At 48.5% G+C, this 10,360-nt stretch overlaps 1 protein-coding gene and 1 long non-coding RNA gene across 10 annotated transcripts in view; one reads left to right on the forward strand and one right to left on the reverse strand.

Annotated features, from left to right (window-relative positions):
- Positions 1-10,360, reverse strand: part of Gramd1b (GRAM domain containing 1B) — a 186,050-nt gene that overhangs the window by 102,222 nt on the left and 73,468 nt on the right. The window contains exons 1-2 of one of the 9 annotated variants that reach the window (XM_023721061.1): positions 5,352-5,372; positions 4,731-4,774 (exon numbers count right to left, since the gene is read on the reverse strand). The exons of the other annotated variants lie outside the window; for them this stretch is intronic. The gene's annotated coding sequence lies outside the window, so the exon portion shown is untranslated. Of the gene's footprint in view, positions 1-4,730; positions 4,775-5,351; positions 5,373-10,360 lie in introns of those variants that run through there. 9 annotated transcript variants of the gene reach the window in all.
- Positions 5,044-6,799, forward strand: LOC111818120. The gene is made up of 3 exons (XR_002822186.1): positions 5,044-5,123; positions 5,984-6,153; positions 6,350-6,799. It is a non-coding gene; the product is annotated as an uncharacterized LOC111818120 (long non-coding RNA).

Below are 10,360 nucleotides of genomic sequence, written 5' to 3' on the forward strand. Positions count from 1 at the left end.
TTAATAGATGAATACAGTATCTGACATGTCTGTACCTGTCTGTCTCTCCCTTTGCCAGCCTGAAAGCTTTCTCAGTTCTAAGACCTCTTGCTCTGCTGAGGACAGGGTGATCTGAAGCGTCTCAGCAGGTGATCTCCCTCATCTTCGGGTGGTCACCTGGGTCACAGCAGTTCCTAACGTAGCCTTGACTGTTTTAACAACACCTTGGCATCTGCCAGCTGCCCCCAAGGACAGATGTAAATCTACCACCACTCCCCGAAGCTCGCACAGGCGTCCCATTGTCCGGTACAACCTATTACATCTCAGGACACCAAAGGCAGCGTGCACAGCGCTGATCCTTTTCTCCTGACACTTCCCCGACTCTGACCTCCTGCACCTGTCTCAAGGAACCTCAGCAGCAACTACCAAGCCATCAACCGAGAAGTCTCCTAGATGCTTCCACTGACACCTCCTGTTTAATTACTAAGTCACATCAATCCTACCAAACACATCTAGAGTTCACCTCCTGATCAGTGTGAACCGACCTTTCAATCTTTGCCTTTCAGTTTGCAATTGTATTCACCCTGTTTTTTCTGTCTATTCAACAAATATCAAGCCTCTGTTATATACCACGTGAAATGCTAGATGCTCAGTTTCTGTGGACTAAGTAACAAAAATGTACAACCTCTATCCTCAAGGAGCTAATAGGTTAGTAGAGAAAGGCTAGTAAAAAGAAAAAAAAAAAAATCACAAGTCAGAGATGGAACAAAACAGAAATTAACATGTATGTCTACGTTAGAGTCATGGAGTATCTTCTGAGGGGTAGGTATGACTGCATATGCTTCTAATCCTAGGATTTGTGAAGCCGAGGCAAGAGGATTACTTCAAATCTGAGGCCAGGCTGGCCTACACAGAGTTCAAGGCCAGGCCAGGCCAGGCCAGCTAGTGAGACTCTGTGGAAAGAATGATATCCCCAACTCTTTCATTTTTACTTCAGGGCAAGACTCACTAAGTGGCCCAGGTTGGGCTTGAACTTCTGATCCTTCTGCCTCAGCCTCCATGGAACCACAGTCCTGTACAAGGGTCTCACGGCACTTGAGCTGGACACCCCAAGTTTCTCGTCTCATCACCTGTCTCCCTCTTCGCTGTGCACCCTCAGCCTCAGTCTCAGGCTCACCAAGCTACATCTGATGGCCTGGACACAGCCACACTCCTGCTGTCCCCCCTCTGGCCCAGCACACTGTCACACCCCAGCTGCCACTACTGAGCCCCTGTGGTACTCCTGGCATCTCATCCGCACCATCTCAGTCCTCTCACCACCGCTGTAGTGTCAATGACATCCCCATTTCCAAACAGGGAAATCAAGACCAGAGCAGGTAAAGATAACTAACTCCATTCTACAGAGCCAGAAAGCGAAAGAGCCAACATTCAAATGCAAGCCTGTCCAGCCCCGAATCATAGCTCGATCAACTCTCCCCTCTGCTCCGCCTGAGAAACTCAGATCCACTGCCACTTCCTTGACATTGCCTTTCCTGCCTGCCCAGTCAAGCCATTTTTTTGTGCCTCCCTGGTGGCTGGCACTTCTCCTGTGACCCTTATTATCTGTACTGCTGTGATTTGTTTACTTGTCCTTCTCCCCCAAGAAGCTGTGAGCACCTGCTCACAGCGATTATGTGCCATCCATCTCTAAATCTTCCATACCTAACTTGCTACTGGCGTGAAAGTGACATTTAATAAGCATTTGTTGAATGATGGATTAATAAATGCTTCCCAACTTCTTATCTCAAGCTAGTGATAAAAAAAAAAAAAAAAAAAAATTCCGAGGACACAGTTTGTCATCTATGTATCATAACAGTCAGGTCAGGACATCAGATAGTCCAAGTCAGGAAGTGTAACTTTAGAGGACAAAAAGGGAAAGAAAAAAAAAAAAAAAAAAAAAAAAAAAACAGAATAACACCACAGTACTCCAGAAAGAAAAGCCTCAAAATTCAGATTCCTGGAACACTGAAGTCACATCCAAGAAGGCTGAAGAGAATCTAATAGGAAATATCCTCCTCGAGACTGGCCGTACCTCTATCAGAAGCTATTTCATTCTGAGGTGACTTATGCTGATATATTGAGACCAAAGGACATTTTAGGAGCAATAGCTCAGAAACAGATGAGGAAATGTTCAGGTCAGTGAAAGGCATTTACATATGTTTAGACATTTAAAAAGTGATAACCAGATGAGATAAATGCCTTACTAGCGAGTCTTGCAAGAATTTTAACTTAGCCAATCAGCTGCCTAACATGTTCTCAGGGTTTCATAAAGTCAGCCACAACATATAGGCTGTTTATTTAGTGCTGAGAGTTGAACTGAGGTCTCTGGACCAAGCTACATTCCCAGCTCTTTTTATTTTTATCTTGAGACAAAGTCTCACAACATCACCAGGTTGCTGAGGCCGAGCTCCAACTTCCGATCCTGCCTCAGCCTCCCAGAGTGCAGGGATTACAGGGCTATGTCATCAAACCTGGCCAATTTATTTATGAACCTAGGAGTCCACCATCACTAGGCTACATCCTCATCCCTGTTTATTTTCAAATGGGTTCTCACTGGGTTGCCTAGGCAGGCCTCACACTTACAGTTCTCCTGCCTCTGCCGCCTGAGCAGCTGAGATTACAGATGTGCACCACCTAGCACACCTAGCCAACAGCGAGTTGGTCATTATACCTCGGCTTCAGGGTTCGTACCTGGGCTATGCAGACAGATCCTTCATGGAATCTAAGTTTTTCAACTTTGGGCTTGAGTTTTCTGGGGAGTGGATGAAAGCCACAAATACTCTACCCAGAAAAACGCAGAAATATACTGCATACAACTCTGCCCACAAATGGAGGCGGCTTGTAGATGCTGCTGAGGCTCAGCCAGCGGCCCTGACAGTTCACAGACCCGGATGGAAGTGCCTGAACTCCGTGCCCTGCCAAGGGCTTGGATTAAAGAAGAAGACTGAAGAAGGGCCAGGGCTGAGTGGCATTGGTCTCCGTAACCAAGTCTATCCTATGGTCAAGGTCTTAAAGGACAATGCTAATGCAAAATGATGCAGCCCAGCCTGACTCCAGACCCCGTGGGAACGTCTTCGATGGGGACTAGGGTGCAGGATGTCTCTCTCTACGTCCACATGCAAGTGCAAGGCAGGCACAGAAATGCTTCTCCAGAATAACACAGAAGAGGCCGACACCCCCAAACCACACTGGGCCCTGTACTCACCACGGCCACTCCCAAGGGCCAGCAGGAGAGCACACCACTTACTACATCAAGTTAGCTCACAGCAGTGTGCGGGGCCCCTGCCTCGCAGGCATCTCAGGCACTAGCACCTCAACCAGACAGCAAACTGTGGGCAGCAAATCATGCTAGATCCAAACACAGTCGTAGATGCCTGCCCCTGCGGCTGCCAAGCACACTGCCAAGGGAACAAAGCACCTTGCCCCTGCCTCGTGCCTAGTGAGAGAAGGGGAGACAGAGAGAAGGGGAGACAGCAGAGAGGAAAAGTCCACAGAGACGTGTTCTTGCTTAATTTGTTCTCCCTGGCTTTTTACTTCAAGTATGTGGCACATCTAAGCTGGATGACACAACAGATGCACGTAGTTTCCGCCTTTGTGAAGACAAGGAGCTGAACCTGCAAAGAGGTTGAGTAACTCGCATCCAATCACACAGCACGTGGGGGAGGGAGGGGACACCGTGAAGCCAGCGCTGCCATTCCCAGACACATGTCCAATTCACGAGAGCACACTGCTGCCTGCAGCACCCTGGCTGCAGGGCTTCCTGCCTTACTCTCTTTCACACACAACACAGGGTAGGTATCCAACCTGCTCCAGAAGTCTGAGCCTCTTCGACTCTTCCATCTCTGAGAGACAGGGGACCCTGCCATCTGGCCAGAAAGCAAGATGTCCTGCAAGGACTATAGGTGTCTCCCTACTCACAGCAGCTGGGCAGGGGCTGTGCACACTCAGCCCACTTAACTGCCCCATCCACTCCTAGGGGCTCAGGCTCCTTGTGCGGAAATATACACAGAAAAACAAATTTCCAGTGGCAAGCAGGATGCCAGAGATAGAGCACAGCCGCCTCGGGATCGCCCTCTAGTGCCCACAGGTGCACCAGCCACCATTTCCACCGCAGCCAGACCCGCCCTGCCACTGGGGCATCCGGGAGCTGTGGGAGGGGACGCGGCAGCACCTGCCACTCAGACACCAAGTCCTCACCAATCCCCAGGCCAACATCTGCTGCAGGATGAGGGGCAGGCTCTGCTCCTCCAACTGTCCATCCCACGGCGACCCCACCCACCCCTTACACAACAGAAGGTGAAAGGAAGTGCAGAGTTGACACAAATGGATCGGGGAAGTGCAGTGGTGCAGAGAAGACAGAGGAGGACAAAGGCAGGAGTGGGGTGACCAAAAAGAGACAAGAAGAAGATAAACAAAAATGAGAAAGAGCTAAAGAAACAGACACAGCAGTGAGTGGAGACCTAAGCTTCGGGCCCGTCCACCTCCTGGCTCCCCGCCTCCCGCTCAGGCATCTAGGCACACGGAGGGGCCTGCGTCTCCACCCCTCTCCTGAGAGCTTCGCCTCACGTCATTTCCCTCCACTCTGACACAGCCCCTGGGTGTCCGGGACTTGTGGGCTGAGGGCAAAGAGGGGAAAGAAAAGTGAACCAAAGGCAGAACTTGCCAAGCGAAGCCACTTACGCACAGTGCGGCCGGCAGCATTTCCATCCTACCTTTGCTGTCGCCATGTCAGCCGGCTCCATGATCCCTGCTTGGCCTAGGGAGCAGCGGCACCATCCAGAAAGAAAAGCAGAGTCACAAACGTCTACCCAGGAAGGACAGACCACCCTTCTGGAAGGCCAGGGGAAAACAGAACTGTCTTTCTCTAGAAGCCCCAGGACAGCCTCAGTTGTGGGCAGAGTGAAGAGCCGTTGAGATCCCAGCAACTCAGAAGGCCATGTTCCTACAGATGCCCAGGAGGCCGAGTCAGGTGCCTCTTCCCTAGCCTGGTATTTCTCTCCTAGGAGGCTGCATGGGTCACACCAGGCTCCCCCTGCTGGGGGCGAGGCCGCAGAAGTGGAGGCCCTGCCCTCCCGGCACTGATCAATGCCAGCTGGTACCCACAGGTCAGGATGAGGGGTGCAGGTGGGTGGGGGCTGGCGGGTGCTGTGCAGGTGCTGGGGTGGCAGGGAGGGAGAGGGCTCGCGCTGGTGGGACAGCTGTGACAACCTTGAGAAGGTGCAGGCACTCAGATGGAAGCAGAGGGTGCTGTGCAAGGACGCGCCGGAGCCACAAAGCCGGCCATGGCAAGGTGGGTGCAGAGGGAGAGGAATTCGCCCGGCGAAGCCACTCACCTTGCAATAACATTCAGACTGACTGAGGCCTACAGGAGCCAGGAGCGGGCGGTTCACACCCCCCACCCCCACTCCACTCCCAGAGACTCACAGCCTCTGCCTAAAGGTACATGAGAGCAGCCGGCAGCCCGGCTGGATCTGCAGAGGCCTCTGGCTCTGTTGGAGCAGCCTGATTGGAGGAGCAGGATGACTTCATCCAGCCCATTCACCACTCTAGGTTTCCTGCCCAGCAGGGCCAGGCCGGGCAGCTTGCAAGGCTGCAGCTTCCTCTTCTTGGCTGCTTTGCTCAGCAGCCTGGGATAGGCTTGGGCAGCTGGGGAAGGGGATCAGTCAACACAGCACCAGCCTCCAGGAAAGAGGGGAATGGGCGGGCTGGCTGGCTTGCTTGCAGTGCTGAGAAAGCTCAAGGCTTCTGATGAAAATGCTGCGTGCATTCGCCACGAGCACTTGCCAGTGCTGCAGCCAGCGCGGGTGCACAAACACGCCTAGAAACTAGCACGGAGGTGAGCGGGGAGCTCTGACTCTCCTGCAAAAGACAGGTGTGCTGCTTCTCCCACCAGAGAAAACCACCTGTGGCTAAACAGACCCTGTCCTCAGGCAGCCCTGAGGTGCTCCCCCATGTCAGTTTCCAGGGTCAGCTGGTTTTGTGGACATCAGTTCCCCCCGGCCCATGGAAAATACAGCATCAGCTCCATTTCACACATGAGCAGAGTGAGGCCCAGAAGAGAAGCCAGCCAAGGGTCGACGCAAGGACGTCAGCATCCGGGAGCTTACTTCTGCTTTGACTTTTGCCACAGACACGGTGAGATTCTGAAGAGTACTGACCTATTTCCCCTCCTCGTTCTTCCCCACCCCCTCTCCACATCCAGGACCTAGACCACACAGAAGCCCCAGCAAGGCAAGGGCTAAGGAGATTAAGGTCGATGAGAGTGAGAGACAAGCCACTGATGGTGAGATTCTTTTCCATTCCCACCTCATTTCCCCTCATTCTTCCCTAGCACCATCCTCCTGTTCCAGCTCAGCTCCACAACCCAGCCACAGCCCAGGCAGACCAAGCTAGACCTGGAAAGGGTCGTCCCCCAAGTGAGGATGCCGACCAACAACACTCCCAGTTTACACAGCACTCCTGGGTCTGGCTGGACCACAAGAGAAACAGTAGGAACAGTGCTCCACTTTCACAGGGCTCAAAGAGCCACAGTGCATTTCCTTGGGGACCCTGGAGGGCCACACCACTTCCTCCATTTGAAAGGTAACAGGCCAAGACGCAGAGACTTGAAATGACTGGCCTAAGGTCACACAGTGAGCAGAAAACAACCGGCACTCACTTCCATTAGAGTTCAAGCCTCTCGCCACTAAGCCTCCTAATCCCAAGCTTCCTCCACTGCATCTTTCTTTTTATTTTATTTTCTTTTTATTTTTTCTTTATTTTTTTGGCAGAACCGGGGATTGAACTCAGGCCCTTGTGCTTGCCAGGGAAGCACTTATTACACTGAGCCATCGCCCAGCCCCTTCACTGTATCTTTCTCAGTCTGCTCCCAACTCCTACTTGCCATTATTGTAGACTTAGAATATAAAACATCACTTATTTTTATATTTTCCTTTGATTCTCTCTCTATCTCCCTCCCTCCCTCTCTGAAGATGGCAGATTATAAGAAATGCATTATTAAATAGTAGAAAACAAATCTTGGGCTCCAGACAAAGAGAAAGTGTGGGATGCTCTTGTAATAAGAATTTCAAGTTTTTTTGGAAATTCGTAAATAATACAGTGAATAGAGAACTGAAGTGTGCCCTGAAGTTTGAGGTTCAGTCGGAATTAAAGCTGACAGGGAAGTAAGGGTCAACCCACAAAAGCACTTGAAGCTTGTCTTTCAGGCATGATGAGAAAAGATCTGGTTCAGCGTTTAGGAATAAATTTATACAAGCAGAAACTGTAGAGATGGAAAGAATAAATGTAGGGATCACCATGTTGATCAAGGTTCAAAGAAAATCTGGGTCCACATAATTTTCAAATGACTTGGGACTGCAAGGTAAAGAACATAATAGTGGGCTGGGGAGATGGCTCAGTAGATAAGCACTTCCCTGGCAAGAGCAAGGGCCTGAGTTCAATCCCCAGTTCTTAAAAAAAAAAAAAAAAAAAAAAAATAGTAGTGAAGTTTCCTAAATGAACTGCCTACTCTAAGGTAAATTTCTTTCTGTCTCTGAGCCACCACTTGGTCATTTATAAGTTGGATAAATTGTGTATGTATGTATATATATATATATATATATATATATATATATATATGATTTTGTTTAATAGTTATATAATTTTATATATAAATATATATCATAAATTATCTATATACCCTTTATGTATATAGTATACTCCTCCTTGCAAATAAACAAATATAAACAAATGAAAAAAAAAAAAAAAAAAAGAAAAGAAATCTTGGGAATGTCCAAAAATTAGTATGTACACGTAAAGGGACCTCCCACATACAGTGAAAATTGACTTTAAATAAAAGGAACCAATGATTGCTTTGAGCCATTCTCATGACGGAGCTCAGGCTGTCCCTGACTTCACTGTGTAGCCCAGCTGATCCTCCTGCCTCAGCCTCCCAAGTGCTGGGATTACAGATGTGCCATAGCACACCCAGCTGGAACCATTTATTTATTTATAGTCATCCTGGCAAAAAAAAAAAAAAGAACAAAATGTTTCACTGAATTTTAATTTAACAATCCAGATTAAAATTAACCAGGAGTTAGCAATGTATATTCTGGTCACTGGAACGCATACTTTCTCAGCCATTATAAATAGATCACTTCTCCTTCTCCCATTTTATCTTATTCAAATAAAGAAGAATAAGAGTATGGGCCCAGCTTCCCTTATCAGAAATGCTTGGAGGGCCAGGAAGATGGCTCAGTGGAATAAGCGCTTCCCTGGCAAGTGGAAGGGCCTGAGTTCAATCCCCAGTTCTAGAAGAAAAAAAAAAAAAGAAAAAAAGAAATGCTTGGGACCTGAAATATTTCAGATTTCAAAATGTTTCACCTGGGGTACATTTGCATACACTTCACCATCAGAACTTCCCTAATCCAAACATCTTAAATCCAATATGCTCCAAAATCCCAGACACTCCAAAGTTTCACATTCCGGAGCACTTTAGATTTTAGAATTCTAGATTAGAGGTGCACAAGTAGAAAAAGACAGACCATTGGATGATTTTTCTATACTCACTACCTACTTTTTGTAAGTCCCATACTGCAATCACGAATACAACCAACTTGAAAAGGCTAAGTAGGAAACTTTGCTGGCTCTGCCGCAGAGGCAATCCATGGGACCTCCTCAAAAATCCGAGAGTCCTCCTCAAAAATCCAATAGTGAGGGGCCAGGGAGATGGCTCAGTGGAATAAGTGCTTCCCTGGCAAGCGCAAGGGCCTGAGTTCAAGCCCCAGTTCTGCAAAAAAAAAAAAAAAATCCACTAGTGTGGAGCTGTATGTTCCCTGCAGGCCATCTGCTCTATTCAGAAGCCTGCACTGTTTTTCCTGGCTATCGTCATGGCCTGCAGTCCTCTCTGCTCCTGGACTGATGGACAAATGTACAGATGGCCAGCAAAAGGCCAGTACCAAGGAAGAGCATGTCCTCTTTCATCAGAACCTCACAGAATCAGACTCATGTTGGGGGGGGGGGATCCATCTCCTCTATGACCAAAAACACTTAGCTTCTCAGTTCTGAAAGAGCTGCCACCCAGCCCTGGCAGAGTGGCCCAGCACAGCTCCCTGTGTAACAGAAACTGGAAGACGAGGCCTGGAGGAGGGTGACAGGCATCAGTGAGAAGGAAAAAATCTCTGACAGCTCAGAGCCCAAAGAGAGTTCCAGGAACACAGATTTTCAAAAATCAACGCACAGTGTCTAATTAATAGGCCACCAAGGATCGGGAAGTGTTGATACACACCTATAATCCCAGCACCAGAGAGCCTGAGGCATGAAGATCGAGAGTTCAGGGTCAGCTGGGGCTGACTAGACCTGTCTCAAAAACAAAACAAAATAAAACCAATAAAAGCCCTTGCCAGGCGTGGTGGTGCATGCCTGTAATCCCACCACTCAAGAAGCCCAGGCAGGAGGATCTCTGCAAGTTCAAGGCCAGCCTGGGCTACAAAGTGAGCTCAAAACCAGCCTGAACTGCATAGTGAAACACTGTCTCAAAAAGACAAAAACTAAAAAGAAAAAAGCCCTTGAATCCACTTCTCCAGCATTGACCAGAAAAGATTTAATCTAAATAATTCCTCCTTTAAAGAACTCCTCTATCCTATGCATTTGCTTTTTACTTTTTCAACTAGATACTTGAAACTCCTTCTCTAATTACAACTCGTTTCATTTTGCCTAATATTTAGTTTGAAAAGAGAAATAACATCTCTGGTTATAATGTTCTCTCTTCAGGGCATTATTCCTACTAACTACCTGAGGTATTACTTTCTAGCTCCTCAGTCACTGCATTTATGAGTAAGTTAAGGAAGGTGGGTGGGATAGAAGCTTTTGTAAAAAAGCTAGAATGAGGTGATATGCAAGTACAGCTCAGCCTGGACAGGACACCAGGGGCTTTAGGAAGACCCTCCTCCCGCAGCCAGCTCTTGGGAGGTGGTGCCCGTGGTTGATTCATGCTTGGTCAGAGACACTGCCCCACGCAGCATTCTGGGAGATGTAGTTCAGAGCAGCAGGCGGCCATGTTTGCTCGGCTTGCTCTCTGCCAGTCTTGAGACTACAAAACTAAACTAGACATCTTTGCCCAAAGAACATGGAATCTCTTCTCTCTGCTGTATGCAGAGTTCTGACGGTCAACTGAAAAGTTGGCATTAAAGCTCTTTCCCATCTTGCAAGATGGCGGGTGAAAAAACTGAGAAGCCAGACACTAAAGAGAAGAAACCTGAAGCCCAGAAGGCTTCTGCCAGTGGCACTGGTAAAAAGGGTAAGGTGAAGAAGGCAAAAAAGTCCAAGAAGGGGCAGCCCCACTGCAGCCGAAATCCTGTCCTAG

This window comes from Octodon degus, unplaced genomic scaffold, assembly GCF_000260255.1.
Source record: "Octodon degus isolate 3935 unplaced genomic scaffold, OctDeg1.0 scaffold00080, whole genome shotgun sequence".
In the NCBI taxonomy this organism is placed as follows: Eukaryota; Metazoa; Chordata; class Mammalia; order Rodentia; family Octodontidae; genus Octodon; species Octodon degus.